This window comes from Opisthocomus hoazin, chromosome 6 (genome assembly GCF_030867145.1).
Source record: "Opisthocomus hoazin isolate bOpiHoa1 chromosome 6, bOpiHoa1.hap1, whole genome shotgun sequence".
Taxonomy (NCBI): Eukaryota; Metazoa; Chordata; class Aves; order Opisthocomiformes; family Opisthocomidae; genus Opisthocomus; species Opisthocomus hoazin.
In genome coordinates this window covers 41470510-41483005 of record NC_134419.1, presented here as the reverse complement: position 1 = coordinate 41483005, position 12496 = coordinate 41470510, and the positions used below count along the sequence as shown (strand labels likewise).

The 12496-nt window shown below is 47.0% G+C and overlaps 1 protein-coding gene across 1 annotated transcript in view; it reads left to right on the top strand.

Moving 5' to 3' along the window:
* The window catches only part of DUSP13B (dual specificity phosphatase 13B), a 23837-nt gene continuing 11341 nt past the window's right edge, over window positions 1-12496 (top strand). Inside the window, exons 1-2 of the mRNA XM_009941544.2 lie at window positions 1-121; window positions 5046-5114. The gene's annotated coding sequence lies outside the window, so the exon portion shown is untranslated. The remainder of the gene's footprint in view (window positions 122-5045; window positions 5115-12496) is intronic.

Below are 12496 nucleotides of genomic sequence, written 5' to 3'. Positions count from 1 at the left end.
AAAAATAGATTTTGAATAAGCCGAACGCGGAGAGGCTAAAAATCCGCTGGGTGACTGGCGCACAAGTGGTGTTACTCCAAGGTAACCCAAGGCACCGCGGCGCGGGAGCTTCGCCTACCAGGCAAGTACTTTTCCACTTGTTTACAGTGAGCTCGATCCACGCACGGGGCAGCGGGAACCCAACCCCAGCCAGCCCCGCCAGCAGCCAGACCACCGCCCGGCCCGGCGGGATTAGCATCGCTGCCGCTGCTCCCAGAAGCCCTAAGATTGGTGAAATTCTAGTTTGCTTTCCAGCTGGATTCCCAGGCTGAGGATCTCTCACTGGAAAAGATGCTTAAATGCGAGGGGTTTGGGTTTTTTTTAAACACCACTCGGGCTTGTATTTAGATTTCTTACAGATCGGTCTTTAAGATAATAGCCGTGAAACACTGGATCTGGGTTTCCTTCTGCTCAGCTGATGTTCACAAGAGTCGCTCCTGGGAAGGGAGAAACTGGCCAGCCGGTTGCACCGGAGAAAATGGGAAACAGGCTACAAATAAAATGCTGCGCAGTTCAAAAACAAAACCGGGGGGGGGTGAAAAATGAAAGATTAAGGAGTTTGAGAAAGTGGTGTGAGGGATTCCCCCCCCCCCCCTTTTTAATACTAATTCTTTATAGTTTGGAGCTTCTATGGATTATTTATACCTAGGCTAGACTTTTCAGACAGAAATGGGATTTTTAATATCAGCAGCCTTCCTCAGAACATTTTTATTGAGGAAACGTGTTTGTATGGCTGTGGAAGCCATCGGGATGCTTGAAGGAAAAGAGTACAGAGAGAGAAGACTGGGTTAAATTAATTCCTGCTAAATACCTACCAGCAGACTCGCTGTCTATATGGGGAGCTGGAGACAGAATTGTACCAGGGTATAAAGGATACTGTGTCTATTTATAGCGCTGCCTTCAACACTGTAGGAATTCAAAAGAAAACTCCAACTCAGCACACAGTCTTCTCATCATCTGCTTCTGTCAAGATTAAATCGGGGCTGAGCTCATTCCCCTCCCCTGCAAATCCGTGCTAGGAAGGATCTGTTCCTTGCTGCGAGTAAGGAACTTGCTCGTGGGAGTCTGGGAGCCCTCACCCAGCCAGACGTTACCTCTTTCCTCTCCGTAGTCAGAGCGAGGGGAGAAAAAGCCTCGCGAGCCTCAGCAGGGAGTACCGAAGGGGTTTCACCTGCTCGGCATCTGCGCTCCCGGTGCTGTCCCAGCCCTCCTCCTGACACCAGATACTCCAGGGCGCTTGCAAACAGAAGGGAAGCGGAGCTCCAGCGCGCTCTTGGAGCTGGGCTGCAGGGAGGGGATGAGCAGCAGGGTCCTGGCACACAGTCACTCGTAGTGTCACTTACTGAGACGAGGCCCTTACCTTACAGGGGCACGTGCAACCCTTGCCGCTGCGGGGCCATCTGTCTCTGGGAAGGATTGGGCTCCAGTAGCTGCACAGGGCACCTACTTATCGCTAGAAATTATCTCTGATGTTAAGAGCACAAATGAGAGCAGCCTTGGAAAAGGTATTAGCTAAAAACCTGACCGCCACTCTAAAAATAAGGCAGGCTTCCAGAGCTGCGTAGCTCCACTCTTCTTTTAGCATCATGGTGCCTCAGATCTTTCCTTCTCATCTGCCACCTTCCAGTTTCTCTTTAATAAGAGCTGCTCTTCCGCTCCCCACACAGCGCTACCTACGCTACTCTCCCGGCGCTCCTCCTCTTGTAATTCCGCTCTCAAGCTGTCTGCTAGGTGGGGAGCAGAAGGCGCAGGATTTGGTGCTGCCTTTGAAGTACAGGTAATTATTACCTGCATCTGTTATTGCGGCTGCTGCCTCAACAGGTGGAAAACACACTGTTCTCCGATGGATTTGTGGCACTCTCTGCTCCTGCCTTGCCTTTTCTCTAAAGCCAGTCGTGCGGTGTTCCTGAAATAATAAACACAGCCTCACTGCTGCCACAAAAACCCCTGGTAAATATATTTTTATGGGAATGAAATATTAAAGGATTTGAACAGTTATTCACTGAAAGCAAAATATGAGCAGTAAGGTTGGGTAAAGATTCAAAGGCTGGTTTGCTTCCTTTCCCTGGGGCACATCACGGCTGTACTGTTTGCACTTTAGAGATGGATAGTGGGGAATTACTTAACCAACGATGGAAACAGTTCAGACTATAATAATATAGCATGAGAGTTTCTCACATTACATCTATTCCCCATACTGCTGGCTATATTCTGCCTTCAGATTCACGTGCGCAACTCTCACTGGATTGTGGAGAAACCGTATTTGAAGCCAAAACGCATTTCATTGTCTTTCTGAAGTCTCTCGACGGTTTAGTTGCTAAATCCTGTGCTCAAGGACTGGGGACAAAGCTTGTCTAAACATTTCCCGGTGTCTGTCTCTGTGAGATTCCCATCTGCTGCGTGTTCTTTCGAATTTCATCTTCCTACTTTCCTAAAAACACAAAGCAGAAAAATGCACGTTTCCTCTGCCTGGGAGTGTAGGAATCACCAAATCTCCCAGCAGGTTCTCTCACAACATACGATGGATCCAAGTTCGTCTAAAAATGCTACGAGCCCTTTGTGGAGTAGAAAGGGAGGAGGCCAGAAACGCGGGCCAAGTTTCTGAGTGTTACGAACATCCCCCATCCCCCAAAGGGACTCCATATCCTGTTTCCTCTCCCCCAAAAATTTCACCTGGCTTTGGGTTTCATTAGGAGAAACACACATTGCCGGAGTCTAGGCTCTGCGTCTTCGGCTCGTGCTTCCTGCTGACACTGCAGAGGCTACGAGAGCCGAGTCTGACCTGGGGGCTTCAAATTTACTCCAACAGCAGAGCAAATTAAACGGAGAGCATGTTAAGCGGGTTGGGAGATTGCTGTTGACCAACAAATCTTCATTAAGTTCCCGCACCAAGCTGTGCTGTACCTCCGATGGAGCTGATTATTGTGTCTCCATCTGTGTTTCAACTATTTCTCCACCAGGCTTAAAAGAAATTCAGACTTGCTTTAGGTCTAATTAGAAATAAAACGCAGTATCGGTCCACCGTGCCCTGCGCATGCACCCAGTTTGGAGGTGCTGGTGCATCGTTCAGACGGGCCAAGTTCCACCCTGTTCACCACCAGTTATTTACTGCCGTGGTTTTTGTGAGCTCTTTTATTTACTGCCAGTGCCTCACAGAGACTTTGTTCACTGTTTTATGATGACTTGCTGGATTACTGGTTTGCATTACCAAAGACAAAGTCTGAGATCAGTTCCTGGCACTTCCCTCCAGACGTTTCAGCTCAAGAATCACCAGCACAAACCCCAAGAGTCCATACGACTTGCACCTCCCCACAGCAAAGCCTCTGCTCGGTGTAACAGCAGCTTGCACAGGATCAGGGCAAAGGTAAAACCCAGGTGCCAAGCTGCTCTGCTGCATGGGCTTTAAAAACACTCTGCCCAATTTAGGCCAAGAAGAGAGAGGTTTAAGGAAAAAGCACAAGGGAAAGCAAGGGGAACTCAACAGCAGTACTGAGAGCTGTATAGCTTCAGCATCTGCAGTGTACGTGCGGAGCAGAATCTTCTGCCACAGGCTGTCCTTGCCCTAAGGTAAGGTAAGAAGCCATTCTTAGGTATTTCTCCTCTAAATATAAGGTAAGAAACAAAGGGTACATGCAGATGCAGCACGAATGAGGGACTTAGCCTTCAGTATCATTATTTGCTGGGTAACATTTGTGGTGGCCAAACTATCTGTTGGCCATGGAGATTGGCCGTACCTGACACCATATTGTCCTCAGAGTCAGACAACACTTGGAAAACACAGACGGGACTCAACCTTTCCTGTACCAAAGAGAAGGAATGGATTATTTGGGTTTAAGCAGCAGCACCTCGCCACGCAGGCTGTTCGGCAAGGCGACCTCCCCTTCCCAACGCTGCCCGTTACGTCCCAGCCACGACTGCAGAGCGCAACCACCGCAGACGCCTTCTGATGGGATCCAAATTCTGTTTTGCTAGTGTTTAATTGGTTTCCAGCTCTAGAAGAAAATGAGTTCTGTTATTTTTGTACCAGGTGATCATGACATTTGGGGGCACGTATTTTTAACTGCTGGTTTGTTTTAGCAATATGGTAAGAGTTAACCTAAAGGACAAATGATCAGAAATACCTGTAATCCCACGAGCTAACACAAATGCTGGGAAATTCTAGACCTCAAATCAGCTGTGCTACAGAATAGGATGAGTTCCTATTTATTTTTTCCCCTTCAGCAGAATTAGTATGAGAAGAAAGCAATTTGCTTAGCTGACTTGGGATTTCATCTCCTTCCGTTGCATCTCTTACACTATATACACATCAGCAAGTCTCAGCTCTGTTCATTCTCAGTCTGACCTCTCTACTAACTTGATTTATTGTTTTTAGTTCTCAAATAGTATATTACGTTATACCCCAAAGGGTCTGATTAGAAGTGGCCAGTATTTTAATGATTTATGATGGGCATCTGGGACTGCACGGGTAGCGTATGTGTTGTGTCACTGCTATAGGAGGAGTCAGTATTGATCACACCAGCGCTCCCCAAGACAAGAGAGTGTCAAATTCCAATAAGCTTTAGTTCACAAAACTGATTTGACAGGTGGCCAGGCTTGCACTGGGACCAACCATAGTTCTCATGGTGGGAATAAAACAAAACAGCTGGATTGCTTCTAGCCATTGCATTATGAAAGGATTTCCATTCCTTTCCCTCATTGTATTTCTATCTCGCAGTGCTTAAGGAGGTGTTTATCCTTCCCCATTCTGTAGCCAGAAACCTGGGCAACAGGAGCTTGCTATCAGCTCTGTGCTTTATCTTTCTGCCAGAAGATACTGGTGAGAAATAAAGGCTACTGGAAGTAGACCTCCAAGCATCTCTGACTCCCGCCATGGCTAGCATGTGGCTACAAAGTCTCAGGTCAGAGAAGCTGGTGTGAGAGAAGGATGAAGGAACAATCAGAAGGTGACATTAGGGCTTAAAAACTACTGCACTGCATTTAATAAAGGATTGTGCTATTTTTTTTAGGGAATATCTAAAGGAGGACTTTGCAAGCACCGAAAGAAGGGTAACGGGAGCACAGCGCGGTAACACAAGGTTTCTGTGTCCTTGGTTTGGTTTTGCATGCTCTGAATTCTGTTTTAAGCACCAAACCCCAAATCTGCCAAGGTGTTCCTAGGAAACCTCATCCCCCTGCACGGAAGTCCAAACTTGACCATGACTTTCCCCTCATTGTAAGCTGCCTTTGCTTCCCTAGAGGCAAAGCTTCTGACCCAGCACAGCTTCTGACCCAAACCAAACCCGAGGGTGACTCTTTACCTAGGTTCAGCTGTCACTGCCAGTGTTTGGCAGCACTCTGCCCCGGGGTTGCCTCCCAGCTCTGACTCTCAGATAGGAGAGATGTAGAAAAACCATCCAACTTAACTGGACCACCTCCACCTGTGCGGTGGGAACAGCCATGCCCTCCTCACAGGCTCACTGGGATAACAACTATAAAAGAAACACCAGGGAACGGCAGCCACCTACCTCCTGCAGCTTCCCATCTTCCCTCCCAGCAGGTTCCTCGGCCCTCCTGCTACGCCAGCGCAGGGCTATGTGTCTGCTGTCTCCTGTGAGCTGGGCAGCATAGAGCTATCTTCATGGTGCTGGTGGAGACCACAGGACAAGAACAAAGAGCAGTGAAGCTGTCAATGCTCCCAGACAGAACAGACCCATAAAAAGGGCAGTATATTGTTTTTAAGATAGAAGAACATACCAGAGCCAGTCACAGGGGAGCAGGGCTTTGCATTGTGCCATCCTTTTGGTTAGATCCTTAGGGCAGAAACCATTCATTTGTAACGGGATTCTTTGAATTCTGAAGCCCCATGTTTCCAGCGCTGGGCTGGAGGACACCGCTATACTAGTTCTTGTTACAGCAGACTCACTCACCTTCAGATGTGGCCTGCTAAACTCTGGTGGTCCTGACGCAGAGCACCCACCCAAGGGACTGCATTGCAACTGGGGCTCTGTGCAAGGCACAGCACGGGAAATCCTTGGCCTCTGTACGTTGCTGAAGCAAGAACCAGACGTGACTTCTGCCTCAGATCATTTTGGAGGTGACCTGGGAAAACTGGATCAGGTTAGATTAAGAGTATGCAACAAGGAGTAAGCCTGAAGAGTAAAACCATGGCTGAGAGACTGGAAACAACACCCAAGCAACACTTTGTCCTTCTTTCTTTAAGCTAAATGCAGTGCGCCCAGCAACCCGTCTGTGGCTGTCTTGTGTTCAGTTGGAAGCGAGACATCTGGATGGACACCGCTTACCACGCAGACAATAAGCAGGAGACTGTAGCATCAGGCTTCTTGGCAGCCACAGTTCCACAGAATCATGGAATCATAAAATGCTTTGGGTTGGAAGTGACCTTTAGTGGTCATATAGATCACCCCCCCTGCAGCGAGCAGGGACATCTTCAACTAGACCAGGTTGCTCAGAGCCCCGTCCAGCCTGGCCTTGAATGTTTCCAGGGATGGGGCCTCCACTACCTCTCCGGGAAACCCGTTTCAGTGTTTCACCACACTCATTGTAAAAAATACCCTCCCAAAATGGGAAATTTCTTCACCTCAAATGGCCACAGGGAGCGAGCAGAGAACGTACAGCACTAACGGGCTCTGCCTCCCACGCAGTGACAGGGCTGAGGCTGAGATGCATCACCCCAAGTGTGAGCCTCCAGTCCACTGGATCTGCTTCAGAGGAACAGACTCAGCACATTTCAGGCAATCTGTGAATAAACCCAAGCTTGTTCCTCTCCACGGAGTCACGCTGTACGAACATCATCCAGTAATGAGCGCACCACACGCTTTCGGCCACTGCAGGCTGCAAATATTGGTAGAGCATTACTGAAAGTCATGAAAAAGCAGCTAGGATTTGTGTTGTTCAGGGAGGGGGGTGAAGGCTTTGGAGTGGTTGTACCAAAACACCGGTGTCAGCCAGACAACCCAGCTGGTTACCGGCAGCTCCAGGAGGAAATCAAAATGGCACACATTACTCCTGATTTACAGCAACGTGCATCAACTTGTCAGCCCGTCTTTCAGAAATGCTTCATCCTGTGAGTTTTTCAGTAATCTTCCGAGGGTGCTTCCGGAAGAAAAAACAGAGTTTACCCATTCAGTGCATACCAGCTTTCACCTCGGACAAGTCATTGCTGGAGGCAATAGAGAGAAAGCGATGTAACAACCCTTGTACATGGGAGAAGAGCCAGCCTTACTCAGGAAGAACTGAATTTTAGGCAAGCTTGTCTTCAAGCGGGAGCATAGGGATAGCAAGAGTGTCTCATGAATGTAGCTGCTTAGTGCTACAATACTGTGGAGTGGGATTTTTGTTTTCTCAAGAGAGAATGAAAAATACCAGTTCTGAGCAGAGGAAGGAATTACAGACTGTCAGCACCGATCATCGGTCAAGTCTGATGGCTGAAGTCCATTGCAGAAGACGACACTAGCAATCATGTCCAATCTAGGAGTGGTAGCCTGGCAAGGACCTGGAGAGACTCTCAAATCTGGGCACGCTGTTGCAGCGAAAAATAACATGGAGATGCGGTAGACAAATTTTGGACCAGCTGCTATCTTTGGGTCACACACGGCGTGTCTGATTCTCTACCAGATCAGGCTGGGTTAATGGGTATAAGGACGCACTTGGCAGCTGAGCGCACAGGAGTACCAAGGGGCTTCAGAGGGCCCAGTTTTGCAGCCGAACTTCTGTGCTCACAGCCAAAAGCCCTGCATCCGTGCCGCGACTAGGGCCGGAGGGGAACCGACTTGCCTTTGCTTGCTTGCCAAGAGCCAAGTTCAGGTCCTTGGAGCTCTGCAGGGCTCTCGCTCCAGCTGGTGACTTCATGAACACCTCGTGTCGGGAGGAACACAGCTCCCTGCACGGCTTTAAATGTTTGTGTTTCCCTGCATATGCCGATGACATCATTGCCACCTGAGGGCCTGAACTCCGGGCTTGGCAGGTAAAAGCCTTTCGGGCCACCTTACACTGGGGTTCTTGCTCTCCGTGCATATTTCTGGAATGACTGCTAGATGGCTGTAATTAAATGACTGTAAAGCACCACCTAAAATGCACTAGCAATAAATTCTTAATAGCTGATGCTATAACAAGCCATTACAAAAAAAATATCATAATATGCAAATTGTTAACAGTGTCTGGGCCTGTTTAATGCACAGCTTTCAATAGTTACAATGCACACTATTAAAAGTGGCATGTAAAATTTGTAACTACTAAATAAAAGGTCCAATTCAGCAACAAACTATACCCAGGCTTCAGTGTTGAAGAAGCCACGGAAAAGCTTGGGGTGGACGAGCTATCTCCTCCTATCTCTGCAGTCCTTCTGGTGGTGCTACCTATCAGCCGTGGTTTCTGCAAGGCACACTCCACGGTGCAGACTCTGCCCCTGCCTCTCTCCTGACTCAGAAACATGGCCAGGACCCCGCGTAGATCACAAAAACTGAGACTTTTTGTGTCCAGAAAACCCTTGATTTTCCATTCTGTGAGGAAGGGGTGTGTCAAGGAAAATCCATTTAGCTGCCCATATTTTTCACTTCTCTTTTATCCAGCCAGAGCTTCAGTGTGGGCAAGATGTCCACAGAGATGGTTTCCCATGGCTAAAGGATAAAATAAATATACATGCAAGACCCAGAAAAATGAGTAAAATCAGCAGGTGGCCAGGTTTTGCACATTTAGTACAACGCTGCAGCATAGGAAAGCATGGCTGCTTCTGTCTAGCCACCATCAGGAACCACACACATGGCTGGTAAACACAAGGGTACTAACCAGCCGATGACAAGAGAGTATTTTGGACTACAGTCACAGACAAAAACGAGGCCACCCTGCCTCGGGGCGTGCATGCTGATGTACATGCTGAAACAGTCAAGACCATCAGGTCCGAGCCCTGCTGGCTGGCCCCCAGACTTGCAGTGAAAAAAAATCAGACATTTTTGAGGCTTCTGAGGTCTGGCAACCCGTACCATCAGTGGAAGCCGTGGTAAATTCAACATATTTGAGAACCAGGATGGACTGATTAATTTCTTCCTTACATTTAAGTAGCGCTTCGCATCGGAACTGCTGATGCTGCTGATTTCCCTGGATGTCACATGGAGGAAAGTTCTACTTGGACAGAGGAGAGGCGTCACATCCCTCTACAGTTAGGACAGAAAATATGGTACCAATGCAATACGGAGGGGGAAAAAACCCAATCAGATGTTTTCTTCTTCCTTGCACTGCTCAAAGCTGTTCAATACAGCTGTTAATTTAGTTAATCTGCTCCTCAGCATAGACTCTGCATGGTCTGTTGAGAGCAAGCCCACCTAAACGGATTTTGCCAAGTCACACCAAGCGGGTGCCTTACCCGAAACGTAGAGCTGGGTTGAAGTTGTGGGTCTGGAAGCCTCTACTAAATTTGGAAGTGCTGTTCAGATTACCTCCTCCAGCTGCTGGAGAGATTTTCTTACAAACAGTTGGCTACTCAAATACCTCGTGCCTCCCTGGAAACTGCCTCTATCTCAGCTTTCGAGTCCAGCCAGCCCTACCTCAGTCATCGCTGTGTTTGATTCATGCCATCTACATCCTGTAGCGCTCCCAGCAATTGACAAATTACGGCTCCAGCGAGACTATCGGGTTAAACACCAAGGAAGCAAGAATGATGACAGTAATACTTGTCATTTGTGTGGAGATGTAGCAACATAAAACCCTCTCTCCAACATCTGTTATCCTGGAGGAATCTTTCCAAAGGATAGGCTTTCTGAGAAACGTTTATGACTTTTGAACACATGATAGGCATGAACTTGACATGACCTACTTTGGCCAAGCCCTGGGCTTCAGCCTGGTCTTTTACCACCACAAATCAGTCCATTTGAAGGGCAGTCAGACTGATACCTTCACCGAGATGACAAGGTTACAGCACATACCAGCTTAAGGAAAAAAAAAACCCAAACCCACAGGATGAAGAGCACTTCGTTATTAGGATTTAAAAATTCAGAAATCTTTTTACTAAAGCCAGAGGAAAATAGTTATGTTCTACCTATACTTAAAAGCCAATACAATGGCTGGGATGATTAAAATATTCAATATATCATTGAAATGAGAGCACTGACATCCTTATACCATACTCAAATCCCTCCTTTATCTTGCCATTGGAAAATACAAGGAAAAGCAGAGGATATAAAGGCTTTCTACTAAATATCCTAGACACAAGAGTTGGTTTTTCCTCCTGACTTGCCACAGCATCATGCTGCAGGGTTTTGTGTCGCCCCATCTCAGCCTTCACACCACACCATCTCAGCTTGGTCTCCTATCAATGTAATGCCAAATTGTTAAATTACACTGGCTTTTGAGTTTGTTGTTCTTTAATTAAATACTACAGTGTTGGAGAAAATGGATAAAAGGTGGTGCATGTTTCCAAAGGCTGAGACACCTGTCTTAAGGCCCTCTCCTCAGCACGGCACTGAACAGCACAAGTTATGTTACGGATAAAGCTGTAGTCACTGAATTAACTGAAAAACAACAATAGTGTCCACAGTATATGTGGTCCACAGGGGCATTCACTGCTGGGAAGAGAGGAAGCCCAAACAGCCAGGAAGGAGAAACTCTCTGGGACCTTCTCCAGGACCACTTGCCTTTCCTCCTGGGACAGTCCATCTATAGGGAACCACCGACCTGGCTGCTCTCGCAGCCTGGCTGCAGCAAAGCCACTCACAGGTTCCGGAGATGTGGGCGTGGCGTGGTGACACGACGGCCACGCTCTAGGTCACTCGAGATGGTCAGAACGACCTTCTGCTGCTCTGCGACAGGCCTCTTGGATTGCAGTTCTCCTGCTAGTCACGATTGAGGAAATTCTATTACACTGCTCAGATACAATTACAGTTGTAGTACAAACCTGTCCAAAATTAATCTAAATATAATGGTAAAATTTCTCCTACGTGATGGAATAATTACTGCAATACAACTCCAGCAGGGCAAAGATCAGGAATGTTTCATACGAGTACCATTCAGAAACCAGCATTTTAAAATTGTATTGCTCATTCATACGACGCACGTAGCAGAAACAGATATGCTACAAAAAGCAAATAAAGAGGAATTGAGCTGAGAATCATTAAAAATATATTTTTAAAATGGAGAACCACCACATTATTACATACAATCATTTTCCTTTCACACTAATTTGTTTTAATCTATTCATGTTCCTTATAAAACATTACGCAAAATTTTAATCATAGCATTGTTTTCTTTAAATATGTGCATTTCAGTAAATGACACTTGCATGTATAAATTCAGTGAGTTAAAATGTTAGACTGGCGCTAGAACCGAGCAGTCATTTGTTCTGAAAAAAACTGCCTTGTTTTCCTGTCTGTAAATTTTCTATGAAAGCTATTATTTTTTTCAGTGTATTCATTATTCATCATACTAGCTGAATATTCCTACAGAGACTTCTCTGCTTTTGAATCATTCACAGCCTGTTAGTTCCAATTATTTCACATTTGAAATTTGAACCCCAGGCCTTCCTTCTTACTGGACACAGAGTTTACATGAACTGATGCTGTTCTCCAGTTGAAAAAAACGTGACCAGGACGCAGATGGAAGAAGTCTTGTACACAGAGTCAGCAGTTCACGTCTGTGTTTCAACAGGAGTAAATTCCTTAGCTATAATACAAAAATCAATGTGAGCACAAGCTGAAAGTCATGTTAGGATAACTCTGAAGCAGCACACCCATCTTGTAAACACCATTATTCCACAGCTTTTGACGGCCACGTAGCACACACCACCTTCTTCGGCCAAGCCTACACAGCTATGTTCCCTTCGAGAAAGACAACAATCTTAACGGCAGGCTGAACCCCACAACATTCCCAAGACTTTTGGGCAGCGCCCTGTAACTCTCCACTCTCATGAAGCTTGGGAAAGCAAGGGTGACAGCAGCCTTCAGTCCTCTGAGGCTAGGTAATACAAAAATCACAGTATTTACACAGTGGAGAAGGTGAAAGGCAGGGAGAACAGGCAGTACTAAGTAAGAAAAAACCCGAAACAGTTGAGAGCAACTTTATAGGGAGCGAGAAGTGCCCTAGAGTGGTCATTAGCCACGCTGCAAGGAACAAGATACATCAAAAAAAAGGGGAACATTTGCTGCAGATATTATGAGGTGGGAAGGATTGGAGGAGGCTGTTATTCTTGAAAGCATTTAATGAACTGGCAGATGGCCCTGTGGTCAGGACGCAGGAAATGCAAGTCCCATTCCTGCTGCAGACCTCCTGCGTGGGACCAGAGAAGTCACGCTGGCGTCCCAGATCACCAGCGGGAGCTGGGCAGACCTGGAGCAGTAGGCACCGGGCCGGGGGAACAGTGCCAAAGAAGCTATCAATAATCAATGGGAGAGGTCCGTTCCAGTCTGGGATTTCCTCCACGCCTCCTCTTGCGTAAAGCCATCCAAAATGGGTGAGAACATCTGCTTTTGTT